This window comes from Myxine glutinosa, chromosome 4 (assembly GCF_964187855.1).
Source record: "Myxine glutinosa chromosome 4, kmMyxGlut1.1, whole genome shotgun sequence".
Classification (NCBI taxonomy): Eukaryota; Metazoa; Chordata; class Myxini; order Myxiniformes; family Myxinidae; genus Myxine; species Myxine glutinosa.
Window position 1 is genome coordinate 171,890,278 of NC_136264.1, and position 16,968 is coordinate 171,907,245.

Genomic DNA, 16,968 nt, shown 5'->3' on the forward strand with positions numbered 1-16,968 from the left:
ACAACTTGGTCCAGCAGCCCACCACTGTGCGTGAATTGCAGCAGGCTATTGTCACTGCATGGCAAGCGATTCCTGTCCAAAACCTTGGCAAATCTCGTGAACAGCATGCCTCGACGTGTACGTGCTCTCCTGAATGCTCGTGGGGGTTACACGAAATACTGAACTGTAATTTTACTGTCCGTAATCCCAGTCATGATTTAACTTTTGTTTTTGTTGAAAATAAATTTGGCTCATGTATAAAATAGAGATACTTCTGGAAAACGTACAGAAGTTTAACACAGTACTGTCCGTGAATTGAGTTCGATATCAGTTTACATCACTTTCAAGGATCAATTTATTTGCTTCAAAATGTCAAATGTGGTTTTTGTTTCTTCTAAAGGTCACATTAACAAAATCTAGAATAATTTCAACATAATTCCAATGAACTTTTGATTCTAAGTCATCTTGAAAAGTAAGTTCAACCCCACAAATTTTTTTTCCATATTACATGCCAAGTATGTATATACACACACACACACACACACACACACACACACACACACACACACACACACACACACACACACACACACACACACACACACACACACACACACAAGCTATTGCAAAACCCCTTCTCTCACTGTACGGGTGGACAAGCTAATGCAATGTTGTTTCAAAAAAAAAAACAGTTTTGCATGTTCCGTCATGAATTCTGGAACGCCCTTTACATATTTTTTGCTTGAACATGGTGAGTCAATGTAAAGAACTACTTCAACAGCCACACGTTATTCCTGCTAGCCAATGTTACATCTAGCATCAACACTCCCAGTTTTCATCCATCTTTTTCTACTTGTATACCCACCTTCCTACATATACACATGCCGTCATGGGTGTTCAATGCGTCATGTCAGAAGATGCTGAGAAGGAAAGAGAAAGGTCAAGCTGATATTTTGTAGCAAATTGCACGACAAGGCATTGAGGAAAAATAGTTGCAAGAGTGGTGAGAGGTTGAAATGAAAGAGTGAGGACCGGTTGGTGAGGAAATGCAAGAATAGCGAACTGTGAATCACACATCCTCCTGTTGTCCTGCATTGCAGTCTTGACGTCTGTTGATTCATTCTGCTTTAGTATTGACACCAACGTCTGTCTACATATCGTTTAGACTTCCAGAATCAACACGCATCAGCCACGAGCGAGGGGTAGGGGTTAGAGTTAGTCATGTTGCATAATTATGTTATTTTTAAAATAACCAATCACATTCACCCCAATATTTTATTCTATGTGTGGCTTGAAGCCGAAGGATGGGAGAGGTTTTCTGCGTGACTTTTACAACTGTTGGTTGCACTGCAAGGGCTTTCTGCCAGCTTTGTGCCCAGAGATGTTTTGGATTGATTTTTATCCTTTTCTGACATCATTCTCAAATTATTCTTTGCTGCTCTTGCTTCTCATTTTTTTCTGTTCACTTCAGCTTGTCGTTCACCTTTGGTAACCTCCTATCCACCTAGTAGACAGCCAATATCAGTCACATTCACAACTAGAACGGCACTCGGTGGTGCGCGTACCTCCGCCAGGCTGAATAGTTTACGTTGCATATCCCACTGATAGGCCTGATCTGGATTCAGATCTGAACCAAAATCTAATCTGGTTGTTCTTGTTACCTCCCCAACTCATCCACCAAGTTTTCTCATAAGTCGTCCATAAGGTTTTGAAATATCATGCAATAAATCGTTTTTGCCTCGATCACTCGATGGTGACGATTCACTTTTAAAAAAATATTTAATCGTGGTATCTGGCTCCGGATTCAGATCTTCACCAAAAATCGAATAGATTCGTCCTCGTCAACTCTTTGAGATATTCTGCACCCAAACAGATAGACGAACAGGGGCGAAAACAAAACCTCTGACCATCGCAGGTGGCAGAGGTAAAAATGACCCATGCAATAACTGATCCTCTCAACTGCAGGCAAATAAGCTTAGCCTACTTCCAATTATGAGCCAAGTCATGGAATCCATGAACACTGCCGAAGTCATCTTTCATCGAGGAAAAGTATGTGACTGCATGGCTGAAAAGGAAATACAGTCACGTGAAAAAGTAAGTACACCCCATGTAAAGTTTTGACTTTTTCAACATATTTCAACATACAGCTATTTGATCTTCATTTCAACAATATTGAGAGATAAAGTGACATAATATAACAAATATCATGAAACATTTACATTTTGTAGTCCATTGTATAATTTAAATAAACATAAATGCAAATTTCGCATGTCGAAAAAGTAAGTACACCCCTACATTTATCACTACTTCAAATACCTAAAATTAGAATCAGGTGCATCAGCTCAGGTGCAAATGATTAGAACATCGTTAGAGAGGATCTTGGAGGAACCTGTCTTATTTAAACCTCAGACATTGCGTTGGGTTTGCTCTTTGTTGTTGAAGTGTGCGGCGTCACCATGCCTAGATCAAAAGAGCTCTCTGAGGCCTTCAGAAAGAAAGTTATAGATGCCTACGAGTCTGGGAAGGGATTTAAACGATCTCCAAACAATGTGAAATCAATCATTCGACTGTCCGGAAGATCATCTACAAGTGGAGAAGATTCCAAACAACTGCCAACTTGTTCAGGCCAGGCCGTCCCAGCAAGTTCAGCCCAAGAGCAGAACGCCAGATGCTGAAAGAAGTCTCTAAGAACCCCAGAATGTCATCACGGGACCTACAGGTAGCTCTTGCCACTGTTGATGTCAAAGTGCACGAGTCTACCATTAGAAAGAGGCTGCACAAATTTGATCTACATGGGAGGTGTGCCAGGAGGAAACCTTTGCTGTCCAGAAAGAACATCAGGACAAGTCTAAAGTTTGCCAATGAAGATCTGGGCAAAGACCAGCACTTCTGGAACAATGTGCTCTGGACAGATGAGTCAAAGGTAGAGCTATTTGGCCACAATACCAGAAGACATGTTTGGCGAAAACCAAAGACAGCATTTGACCACAAGAACCTGATACAAACTGTAAAGCATGATGGTGGAAATATTATGGTTTGGGGCAGCTTAGCTGCACCAGGGCCTGGGCAGCTCACCATCATAGAATCCACTATGAATTCTTCATTGTACCAGAGGGCGCTTGAGGATAATGTGAGGCCATCTGTCGGCAAGTTGAAGCTCAACCGAAGGTGGACCTTGCAACATGACAATGACCATAAACATACCAGTAAATCCACCAAGGAATGGCTGAAAAGAAAGAAATGCAGGGTTCTGGAATGGCCAAGTCAAAGCCTGGATCTAAGTCCCATCGAGATGTGGGGGGATTTGAAACGAGCTGTGCATGCAAGAAACCCCTCAAACATCGCACAGCTGAAAGAATTCTGCATGGAGGAGTGGGCAAAAATTTCTCCCAGTCGATGTCAGAGACTGGTAGACAGTTATAAGAAACGCCTACTTGAGGTTGTTTCTGCCAAAGGGGGCAATACCACCTGTTGGAGCCAAGGGTGTACTTACTTTCTCCACATGCGAAATTTGCATTTATGTTTATTTAAATTATACAATGGACTACAAAATGTAAATGTTTCATGATATTTGTTATGTTATATCACCTTTTTCTATCAATATTGTTGAAATGAAGATCAAATAGCTGTATGTTGAAAAAGTCAAAACTTTACATGGGGTGTACTTACTTTTTTACGTGACTGTAGAAAAGGACCACTATCTATTCTGAGTTTTGCTTGTCATGCTGAACTATTCTCGAATTGTTGGGAGATGGGGACACTGACGATCAAACGAATACCCCTCGACGCTCCAATACATCATGTAACTGTTGCAATTCATCTCATGTTCTAAGGAACTTGCACTAGCGTGATAATTCATTATAAAAAGGCTTTTTAAGCAGCAGAAGAAAAGCCTTTAAGTGTCAATGCTCAAGCACGTGAGCCAATATTTTATGAAGGTCACTGTTGCTCGGCCTCCAGACAAAAAAACGCTCCACCAGCAATTGCTAATGAAGTTCACATAAGAAAGTGGAAAGACATGTACCAGAAAAATAAAAATTAGAGCGAGGCTTTTGGTTCCAAACATCTCCCACCTCTTCAACATTTTCTTTGAAAATCGTCGTGTGTCTGAGTCTTTTTGTCCTGCGATGCGTGGGTCAGACTGCAAACCGCTCCTTATAGCAGGATCACCTTATGTTCTTCCAGAGTTTGGCATCTTTTAAAATGTGATCAAAATGGATGAGAGCCTTCAAGGTCTGCACTCTGCAGGGATGCCCTTAGAGACTGTGACCAAGTCTTGAGCTAATGAATAAAGATTTGTAGAGGCCCATGGTCCTCGCCTTTGACAAAAGGCATGTTTTTCACGCGCCGGCTATCACCCGTGAGCTTATGAAATAGGCTATGGCAACGGGCTGTATTTTGTAACCAAGGGAAAGCTTTTCCCTCCAGGCAAGTTTTTAACAAGCTCTTGTCAAATGGCCCATATCAAGGCGATGTGTGGGATTTGACTCCCATAGCCGTCGGAAACAACACACAATGTGTGCGTATTCAGCTCTACGCAATTCCATTTCCATCGAGCTTCTGCAGGTTTTATTCTTAAGATTGTGGCAACAGAAAGAGTGAGTAAGAAAGCGAAGCAAATTTATACCGATTGGGGGTATCATTTCAGACCTCAATTGTGGATTTTTATTTTTAATACACAGTATGATGTTGAAGGAGCTGGGGCTCCCACGTCGATGCATGCCCGGCCACGTGGCATGCCCGGGCGTCCCGACCGAGGCCTGGCAAGTTGAGCGCGGGCCTGCCCGGGCGTCCTGGACGAGCCCGGCATGGTGATCGCTCCGCGTCCTTGATAGGTGCAAGGCGATTGTGAAAACCCAGCGGCAGTCGCTACAATGTCAGTTTATGCTTGAGCAGTGACGATGTTTTTTTTTGTTTTTCCTTCTTCAGATAACACTCCAAAGTGAGCAAATAAAATGCAATATTTTCTTTAAAAACGTGGAGGCTTGAAATAGTTGAAAGGCTTTTTTATTTATTTTTGTATACATGGTTAAGGCTCATGGAAGAACTGGGACACAAAACAGATGAGGACACAACATAACAAAGGGAACAGCAGGAGAAAATGGAAAGGCCAACGGTAGGGTGGAGGGATAAAGTAGATGGAGACAGAAAAACAAGGGATGCAGGTAATGAAGAGGGGTAAGTAGAACGCAAAGGTTGACCAAGATGGATACCCAAGCAAAACTTTGGGAGGGGTGGGAGGTGGTTTAATGGGGGTAGAAAAGATCATGGTTTTTGAAGGGGGATGACTTGAGATGGTGTTGAACAGCTGTCTTTAAGACCTGGAGGGAAGAATGAGAATGAAGAGGGTGTGGAAGGTTTTTTAAGCAGCAGAAACCACAGGTGGGGGAAGCACAGGTTTTTAAGCAGAAACCACAGGTGGGGAAAAAGAAGAATAAATGAATGGAAGTGAGCAGTGGTTCTGGATTAAGTCAGTTTCACTTGGAGGGGGTTATTGATGGACCGTGTGTGCATGTTTCAGATAGTTGGGGAAGGGGGGGCAAAGCATGGAGAGAGCAGAGGGTACAAGACCTGAAATGAGGCAGAAGAGGACATAGAGACGACTGACCTGTCGGTGATGGCGAAGTAATAGAACCATAGACTCAGCTTCATCTCAAACGATTCCAATGACCAAGGCTGCTCAAGAAATACGTATTTGTTTGCCCTGTCTGCTTTTATATTGTTATGAATTAGGGGTAGAGGAATATCTACATCCAGGTAGATCTGCATAGGTAGGTGTCCGGCTGTCATGATAGGGAACCTCACCTGTTATAAGCTCTGTGTGTAGCCCGAATGTCGGATTAAGCTTGTATCTTCGTCCCCACCGCGAGGGTGCGGGGCATGCTAATTAGTACAGGGACTATGCGTAAAATTCCCTTGTGTGTCATTCCCTCTGTGAGTAACCCAGTGTCCCTTATGGCAATACATCCCATAGACATTAGATAGGCCCATTAGCGCACCACACATTAAATAATTCCCCCCGCCACCACAATGACTTTGGAAGAGCCAACAGGCAGCAGCCAAGCAGTACGCCACCATGGTCGACAAACATCGTGCCAGGCAGGCTGGAGCCATGCCCAGGAGAACGTGTAATTGGTCGGGGAAGGGATAAAAAGTTTCCCCATTATTGGAGGGTAAGGAAGGTGGAAGGAAATGGCACACTGATTGGCCACCAACCGTTGACACCTTGGCCAATCAGTGCGGAAGGCGCGAACATTCGGCCAATCGGTGCGGAAGGCGCAAAACCACTACTTAGAAGCAGGTCGCTGATTAGAGGGCAAGGGCTGGTGACATCAGGAAGTGGGAAAGACCACAAAGAAACGAGGACTGGTTGGTGGAGGGAGAGAGCTGACGTCAGACCGCAAGTGACAAGACAACTCGCTCGCTGGCATTGTCTCTCTCTCGCTTTGGTTTCTGCCTTTCCCAGACCTTCCTTCTGCATTTGCTTTTCATTCCGTTTGGACTTTTCCTCCTGTGCCATCTGCGAATTTGCCTGCTTGACGACGGACATTACAGCACCGTCGATTCTCCACCCTGGTGTCCACATACGAGCGAGGCTTGCTGCTGGAGCAGATGAGACCGGGGCAAGCGGGTGGCTCGGGGCCTGGCAGCGGGCGAGCAGGGGCACATCGAGGCCTTTCTTCGCACCAACCAGAGCCGCGTTGGATGATGGATGCTGCACGTCCAGACAGATAAGCACAGATGCGCAAACAACGGTTTCTTTAATTCATTCTCCCATCGTGTGTATTTGAAGTGTGTGTGTAAGAGCGCTCAATAGGGGGGTTTATTTTTTTATCGTCGCGCTCCATTGTTCTCGGGTTCCGTAATGAATATTTCTTTCTTGTACATTTTACCCCCGTGTTCGTTTGAGTTCATTCCCTACAGGATCGGAGCTGCCGGTGAGATCGCTACAGGTAAGAGCTCGCCACTTCTTCCTCTTCCTTCTTACTCCTGTGCTTGTATAGTCAAAGTCCATCATTGAATAAATGCCTCCATTTAAGTTTGTTTGGCCATCCGCGAGCCCACGGTATTAACCGAGGACATTCGTGCGACAATATTATTCATCGCTTTGCAGGTCCAACATAGAAGGTTACCTACCTTCATCATAGAAGGTTATAACCTACCTACTGTGGTTACCTACCTTCAGTTTTTCAAAGTCATTCCGATTCAATATAAGAGTGCAGAGACGGATCCTTCCAAGTACAGAACAGTCCAATTCGAGCAAATCCAATTATAAGTTAGGTAATATTAGTGGAGCAGCCGAGCTCATGGATTGTGCACTTTCGGGTATAAGCACCACATTTTCCAGATATGTTCAGGAATATATTGTAAATGATTTTAGATATAGTAGAATCACCAAGTTTTTTTTACGCAAATGACCAAAGAAAAATGGCCATTTTGTAAAATGGCCACCAGATATACAAAAAGTACATAATGTACACAGGGGACTGACTACCTATAATAGTTAGAGACTTGATGAAATCGATGTTAGTTAAGGATAGAAAACGACTGGGTTTGTTCCAGGCTAGAGAGCATTGCCTATCGTGAAACAGTATGTTAAAGATAATAAAACGTGCTGGACCATCAACAGCGGTGACCTCTGGACATCAGAATCGGATTAACTGGAAAACCCATCACTATCTGGCAGCCCTTGAAATAGCAGCCAGAATTGGACCTGGAAAGTCTCAAGCCTTACCCCATGTTTCATGCAATGACAGGATGCGACAGTTGCGACACAGTGTCAATCGTTGTTAGGTATGGAAAGAGAACTTCTTCGAAGACATGGGCATCTCTGCCAGAACTCACAACAGCACTCTTGAATCTCTCTGCTGCTCCAAGAGACCATCCCAAAGAGACCTTGAGAACAATGGAGAGATTTGCCATTCTGTTGTCGGACAAGACATGCAATTGCACAGACATGTCTGTTGCAAGAAAAAGCTTCTTGCAAGAAGAGAATCTGTAGACAAAATTCCACCTACCACGGCTGCACTAGAACAGTATATTTGGAGAGCTGCACATCAGTGAGGACATGTGTGGGATCAGGCATTCATTCCTAGTCCTCAACCGTCGAACTCCTGCTCACAAACTCTCTCCTTTTCTTCATCCTCACCACAAACACCAGAGACTGGTGCTGGGTGGTAACATGCTGTCCCACCACTGACTTGCAATCATTAACCCTCCACAGCTCTTGTTTCCTTAATTACTGGGGTTTTAGCCACCATATGGACTTAGTTTGAAATGGGTTCTAATGGATTGGGTTAAGCCTGTCCATCCGAGCATCAGTGTCCGTCCAAAACCATAATCTCGGACATGTATGGACCGATTTTGTTCATATTTGGCAAAAAGGCAACATATGATGGTAAACATATGCACGACATTTTGTTTTGTGATGCGATCAAATATGGCTGACTGTCAGCCATTTTAGTTGTAAAAAAAAACAAAACAACGTTGAACACGTCCTCAACCATTTATCAGATATGCATTTACCGATGAAACAGAAAACCAAACACCCGCATTGGAGTCATCAGAAGGAACCAGAAGAAATCGAGCAAATATGGAGTCATCAGGAGGAACATGGATAGGATTCGGGTTGCAGCCGCTACACCTGAACCCTCAAACCCATCCAGGCGCAACCAAGTGAACCTTTCAGAAAAAAATTCTGCAAGAATTCACTTCTCCAAAGACAGATAGATAAAGAAAGAGAGAAATAAAGAAGAAGCAAGAATTAGAATGAATAAAGAGGATTATGAAAAATCTTCTTCTTCAAAATTGGTATGCAGATAATGAATGACGGCTTACATATGCAAGTCATTTTCTTTCGAGATCAGATCCCAGATGGCCGATTGGCGGCCAGATTGTTATGTAAACGTGTCCCTAACCATTTATTTAACATATATGGTCCAATTATGTTCAAGCTTGGCACAAGCACAGTACATGATGGCATACACGTGCCAATCACTTTCTTTTGCAACCTGATCAAATATGGCCGACTGGCAGACTGGCAGCCATTTTAGTTGTAAAAAACATGATATTGAACACATTCTCAACATTTCTCGGACATGCATTTACCGATCATGTTCAAACTTAGCATACAGATAAGGAATGATGGCTTACATACTGTATGCACATCATCTTTTTTCAAGATCAGATTCAAGATGGCCGACTGGTGGCCATTTTGTTACTTAAATATGTCCTATCATTTATAGACATACATGGACTGATTTTGTTCAATCTTGGCAAAAAAACAATACATGAGAGTATACATAAGCAGAATATTGTGGTTTGTAATCCGACCAAAGATGGCCGACTGGTAGCCTTTAAATCCATACAGCAAAATGACTAAAATCACCGGGACTATTATATTTTACGTCTTTTTCTCCTTGTCTTAGAAGAAAAAGGCTCTTGCAACCAAAAAATTAGCTCGAGTAATAAAGGAAGAGCAGACCCAGTCTAGGACGACGTTTCACCCACTTTCCAGGAAGCTTCCACGGGACAGTGCTTCCCAACACCCACTTCCCAACGAGCTTCATCAGGCCAATAGACTGTTTCACCCACTTCCCAATGAGCTTCCTCAGGCCAATAGACTGTTTCACTCACTTCCCAGCGAACTTCTTCAGGCCAATAGACTGTTTCACCCACTTCCCAACAAGCTTCCTCAGGCAAATAGACTGTTTCACCCACTTCCCAGCGAGCTTCCTCAGGCCAATAGACTGTTTCACCCACTTCCCAACGAGCTTCCTCAGGCCAATAGCCAGTTTCACTCACTTCCCAGCGAGCTTCCTCAGGCCAATAGACTGTTTCACTCACTTCCCAGCGAACTTCTTCAGGCCAATAGACTGTTTCACCCACTTCCCAACAAGCTTCCTCAGGCCAATAGACTGTTTCACCCACTTCCCAGCGAGCTTCCTCAGGCCAATAGACTGTTTCACCCACTTCCCAACGAGCTTCCTCGGGCCAATAGACTGTTTCACTCACTTCCCAACGAGCTTCCTCGGGCCAATAGACTGTTTCACCCACTTCCCAGCGAGCTTCCCCAGGCCAATAGTCTGTTTCACCCACTTCCCAACGAGCTTCCTCAGGCCAATAGACTGTTTCACCCACTTCCCAACGAGCTTCCTCGGGCCAATAGACTGTTTCACTCACTTCCCAGCAAGCTTCATCAGGCCAATAGACTGTTTCACCCACTTCCCAATGAGCTTCCTCAGGCCAATAGCCAGTTTCACTCACTTCCCAGCGAGCTTCCTCAGGCCAATAGACTGTTTCACCCACTTCCCATCGAGCTTCCCCAGTGCAATATACTGTTTCACCCACTTCCCAGCGAGCTTCCTCAGGCCAATAGACTGTTTCACCCACTTCCCAATGAGCTTCCTCAGGCCAATAGCCAGTTTCACTCACTTCCCAGTGAGCTTCCTCAGGCCAATAGACTGTTTCACCCACTTCCCAGCGAGCTTCCCCAGTGCAATATACTGTTTCACCCACTTCCCAGCGAGCTTTCTCAGGCCAATAGACCATTTCACAGCATGCTTCCTTGAGACAATAAACCATCTATTTTTCTATTGGCCTGATTTAGGTGTGAATAAATGTGAATTTCAAGCGGAAGTGAATCACAGCTTCCACATTTCTAATACTGATATATCATTCTACTGCAATACCAATCACATTTAAGCTTTGCTTTTCAAAAATCAAGTGATCAACACAGATAATGTGTTCGAAGTTATGATGATGATTGTAGGTTGGCAAATTCAATATCGATTACATATCTAAATCCATTTCAATCACTTGTGCAATTCAATCAAACTTTTTAGGTACAAAATCTCAGCTAATGGAAGAGCAAGAAGAGAGAGGGTAAAAGAGAAACTTATCATATAACGATATAGTTACATATCAATCTGATGGAGGAAACATCATTCTGATGATGCCCTCAGTTTCAGTTAGTTGTTGTATAAATTCTTCATGAGAAACTTAATTAAAAATGAAACCCGATACAGGAAAACTTTTCAGCACAGTCTTGAAAATAGCCAGATTGCTTTGAGAAGCTGCAACAATTCATCAAACAGAAATTGTCAGATGTTGCCTCTACAACTCCACAAACATTCAGCGATCTGTAATTCGTCATTTAAAAAAAATGAATATCGAGAACAAAATTGTATGTTTCCTTGTCATAGTCTTCAGAATATTCTTAAAAGACTTCAACCAATTGATCAATCATGATACTTTTCTACCATCTCTGTCATTCCCCCTCAATATAGTCCGGAATACGTAAGCTACATTTATAATGTGAAAATTGGGGGGATTTTTACAAAATACCAATTTCCTTTTGTTAATGCATCTCCAATGAAATTTGGTGCAATCTTTCGCTTTTTGCCTCGCTGATATCTAGCTTTCTTATTCTCACATTGACTCACCCTCAAATTATTTCCCTTTACTCGTAAGTGTATTTAATGGGTGTTTAACAAATGATAACCGTTACATTTCTTTGGCAGTGAATATTCAATCCAATATAGCCAACAAGTGCACATCGAAATCCATTTAGCCAAAGCCTTTAGCATTACTGAATGGTGGATGCCTCCGAATGCCTTAAGAAATAAATTTGAAATCGGTGAAAGAATCACATCAAGGGATATTACTGCTTTGCTTATTTATTTTTCAGTGCAAAAGGAGACCCAAAATGGAATCAAATTGAAGTTGGATTTCAACTATCTTATTACATTATGTCTTCTTGCCATTTATATGATATGATGCTTTTCCAATTAAGTTTACAATATGATGTTTTTAAGAGTGGAAAAGCTTGAGGATGCAAGGAAGGCGACGGGACGAATGATAATTTATACATTTCTCAAGGTGCTACAAATAACCTCATGATATGACACTGAAAGTTTGCATTGCAGCTTTGCAGGAAAAGGAGGAAGCTCAGGTTGCCATTAATGGCCAATTTCAGAAACTTTAGGCTTTCTCAACTTACACGACTGGAAGTTAGCTTTCACTATCCGCACACTATTTGACAACAAATTTACACTGAATCGGGTACAATTCTTTGTTTCCCGTGGAGAGGTTCAATGTCAAGGAAAGATGTTTCTGTGAATCATGCCAATGTAATGTCCGGATTGTGCTTGAGATGCAATCTGTTCAGCGAAGATCATTTTGATGAGATGATCTAGAAATTCAAGAGAACAAACTTTTTCCAATATTAATCAATGAATCAAAAGACTTGTCTTACCAAGGTGATCTATTTTGCTTAGGCAGCAAAGTATGGGCTATCTTCCTGTTATATTGGATGAAGGGAAATGTGGGAAAGGAAGGAGGGAAAAGGAGGAAGGTTGGGCTGTTCCTAATGGTGTGTAAAATTTAATAGGTGGATTGCAGGATTGTGGAGGATCGCATATACAAGAGAAATGAATAGCAATTGATAAACCACATATAATTTTTCTTCTTTCCATTGGCTAGCATTTGTTGGTGGACGTTAAATATCCCACAGTGTCCTTTGGGAAGAGTAGGTGATCTATTTCCAGCACCATGGGCAAATTCCAAATTCCTGCTCTAACCTAGGGTTAGGGGGCGAGAATGGGTAGGCACTGTATCAGTGGCACTACCGTAACCCTGCGAGAACTGATGTTAACTTGCAGCCATGTGCTCCATAAGAACGACGATGGCGATTGATTTAATGCCTTCATTGGTTGAAGCACTGTCTGATGCCTGAGGAAATGTTAGCAGATACGTATTGTTAGCAATGTACGTATTTCATTTTTTTTACTGTATATTTTTTTCAATGTATTTTTTACCTGCGAGATGTGTTGCAGGTCTGCAAGAGTTCCAGTGGTTGTTGTTGTTGTGGTTCTTGAAGGAGGTCGATTTTTGAAATGTGCGTTGTGCACTCATTGATTGGACAGCTGCTGGACTCTGCCCACATTTGTAGCTGACTCCACCCACCATAGCACACAGATGAAATACTATGGCCACCATCTTGGTTTTCTTGTGAGCCGAAGACATCAGGCCTGTACGTCTCTGCTGATTATACACTGCCCAGATTTGTTTCGTCAGATCTCCATTGGCTTTGTTTGGGTCGAGTATTGATTGGAAGGAGTGGGAGTGGTGTCTTCAAGTGTTACGTAATATTGTAGGGGGTGTGAAACCAGATCCAGCTGTCCGTCAGACTCGTAATTGATATTGAACCAAACCATGAAGTCCCTCTGAGATTAATTGTATAATACCTTGAACAGCAATGATGTGAACAGAAGACGTGAAAGATATGCATGTTTTGCCACAGGTTGTGACAATAGTGCGGTCATTCTTGTTCACCTCAGGGAACTGTATATTCAAAACTGGGCAATTATTTGGAATATGACCCAGATAAATCTCATATACTTAATCTGCCTTTCAGGAAAAATCACATAGAAAATTCAATCCGATTTTTCTTTAATCAGCCGAGGTACCGCACACACATTTGCTTGATCTCACCATCAACCACAACTTGTCTTTGGCTCACCACATGGTAAAATTGGCCTCAAACGTTTGACATTGTGGAAAAATTATCCAGCAGGCTAATCCCTTTCTCAACATGCCTCAGCTTCTCCAGGCTTATGAGGTTTAACTTGGCAGTGCAATGGAGTATGCCTCCTAATCCACTCATTTTGCTAATACATGCAAAGACTGCAGAGTGCATTTGTCTTTGCTCCAACATATTCTTTCCCTCTAATTTTATTCATACTTTTTCTTCTTTCTTTTTAACAGTAAAGTTTTTTTTATAATATTAACTCCCTTGTATTCATGCCATGCATTCCTTTAGAGTTACACAAGAGGGATCCTTTGATTCGACGATTAATCAACCATTTTGAACTTCCGAATGAGAAGTTGTTTAAGTAAAAACAAAATTGATGTTGATGGAAACTTTTGAAAATCTATCAATTTGTATACAATGTCCTGGTTTATGGAAGGGTGAGATGAGAGAGGGTGATAGGTACCACAATGATGGTGGGGCAGTTGGATAACATGAGGATGCAATGACAGAAGGAATGAACAGAAAAAGAGGAGAGAAAAGAGAGAAGGAAACAAAAGAAACTGAAAATATAGATGGGGAGAGGTGGGAGAGGGATATTGAAGAAATAAAAGATCATGGGTAGGGATGAAGGATGACCTCAGGTGGTGGTACACTTGAAGCCTTGGAGGGAAGTTGTGATCACACCTGGGGAATGGGAATGATTGTGAATGAGACAGCTGGGGAATGGTGTGATGAATGTGGAAATAGAGAATGAGGTTCCATAAGTGTGAGAAAGGAGGAACAAAGAAGTGTAGATGATCACTGACCTTGAAATTGTGTTTTCACGACATGGGGAGTTGCTGGAAGAATGCCAGAAACTCTGGAGGTACTGAGGAGGGACAGAGCATTGAAATACCTCACCATTACATGGGTACACAGGGAATAAGGCACAGGGAGGGGCTGTAAGACATCACAGACATACACATGCAGATACATACACGAGAGCACAACAGATTTGATATCAGAAAATCACAGCCACTGAGCTTAGGGGAAGTGACGTCACTTCTCAAAGCACTCTGGGTATCAGCAATGCTATCTTTATTACGTCACAAATCCCTTTGCACTCACCAGTACAACTTAGGACGAAATTCCTCCTCCCATTGATGCCAACCTAAGGGGTTTATCTGTACTCTATCCTGTAATTGCTCAATGTCAAGCGAGGAAGCAGTATGCACCAATCAAAAACAATATTATGAAATTACTTTGTGGTACACATAACGGTTAAAGTGGCGCACTTATAGTTTTGGAGGTCGGCTGTTACATTCTGTTGAGTAACTTGAGTTGAGTTATACCAACGACCTTAATTGGTGCATACGACTTCCTCGCTTGACAATGGTATGGTATAGCTTGACATTGGTCGTTGGTATAACTCAACAGAATGTAACAGCCGACCTCCCAAACTATAAGAGCGGACGCTTTAACCGTTATGCGTGACACAAAGTAATTTCATAATGTTGTTTTTGTCTTCTATCTTTAAGAAATATTTTTCAACAAGGTAATTTCAAAATTATTATGTCGAATAAAAGATAAACAATGATAAAAGTAAAATATCAGGAGATTAAGTTCAGATGAATGAAATAATTCACATTAGTCATATATATATATAACTAGCCCAACACCAGTATCCCTGGTGTTGGGCTAGCGGCTAGGGTGCCGGCTTAGGATACCAAGGATCCTGGGTTCGAATCCTGGTCGATCGCTGAATTAACACCAGGGGGGTTGACTCAGCCTGTCATCCTTCCGAGGTCAGCTAATTGAGTACCAGTTCACTGGTAATTACCTGGTTGTCGTTAAAGGCGGCAAAAAGGGTTGGCGTCAGGAAGGGCATCTGGCCGTAAAACATTGCTTCAAATAGGGGACTGAAAAACAACAACAACCACGGTTCCCGAAAAAGGCCAACCCCTGCTTTGCGGGGAAAAATGGCCTCTTAAAGGTGGTTATGTTTAGTCATATATATATATATATATTGTTATGGATATGAGGATTGTGTTTTTTTTATTGTGTTTTTTATTATTATTGCTGTATTCTGGACCCTCCTGCCTCCAGTCTGTTGTATAAAGGTCAAAGGGCGTTCCCGTAGTTAGTTCCATAAAGCATACACGTTAGCCAATCATAGATTTCCCCCTGGTTGATAGTTATATCTTTATTATGTGTATTAGGGTAAGGCCTTGTCTTCCATTAAGATGACACCTCATTGCACCAAGTGAAATAAGATAGATTCCCTTCATTCCCCATTCCCACTCCCAAAACTTTCATTGCCAAGCCTCGATTGCCAATTACATCCCCTCCAAAACCACCATTGAACATGTGCTCAGGTCGGGGAAGAAGGGCGTGCCTGCCCGTCGTCATCAAGGGCGGAGCCAGAGGGTCGCATGACCAACCAGGGCCGAGGTGAGCACACCGATGGGCGTGTCCTGAAGGCCGGCGGCTTGATCGCCTGAGGCACTATAAAAGCGCGCGCGCAAGAGCCGAGTTGTAGTTGGACAGGGAGATGGGCAAGTTGTTGAGTTGTTGGGTTGTTGAGTTGAGTGGTTGGACCAGATGAGCTTGGACAAGACGAGAGAGACGAGTCCTAAAAAGAGCATGCAACGTCCACACAGCCACAGCAGCAACAACAGCAGCTTGGGGCCTGGACGGCAGTTTTGAGCAGGGCCGCGAAGGAACGGCGGCTGCGAAACGCGTCGATCGTGCTGCAGGACCCGTTGGACCTTCCTCTCCCTCCAGTCATCCACCTCCTGCCTTTCCATCCTTTTGTGTACGTGAGTTTGTTCTGTGTGTCTTGTCCCTGGGTTAATTAAGACTGTAGGTAAGCTAGCGATTTTCACTGTGTCTCTAATATCTTCTGTACATTATTTTATTATCTTTCCTTCTTCCTTGGTTACTTTGAGCGTGTATATAATAGGAATAAATTTAGTAGTATTGCCAACCTTTTTGTCTTCTTCTTCTTCTTCTTCACATCCGTGTCGCCTTTGTCTTTTCCCTATTGAATATCTGTGGCGCGATCCGGCCAACGTTCGGGAATCGGGTTAGTCGGGGTAACTGTTCGGCCGCGGTGCCATCTGCTCGGCAAATCAACATCCTTATCCGCGGTCCGTAACAATTGGAGTCAGGAGTTGGGATTCGAACCTGGGACTAAATTTATTTAGCCCAAATGTTGGACACAATTGTACAATTGGCAGTAACAATTGGTGTCGGGAGCGGGGCGGACCCGAAGCGCGCTTAACGCGCTCAAAATTACAAGCTGCCGAAATTTGTTTTGTTTTAAAAAACCCGAATTTTGAAATCGCGCCATGGATAGTCAAGGCGATCGGATGCATGTGGGTGAGCTAGAAGAGGGGTTAGGGGTAACTCAGGACCGGAGGGAAGAAATGGTGGAGGAGAACAATGAGGAGGTGGTTGAGGAGGTATCAGGCGCA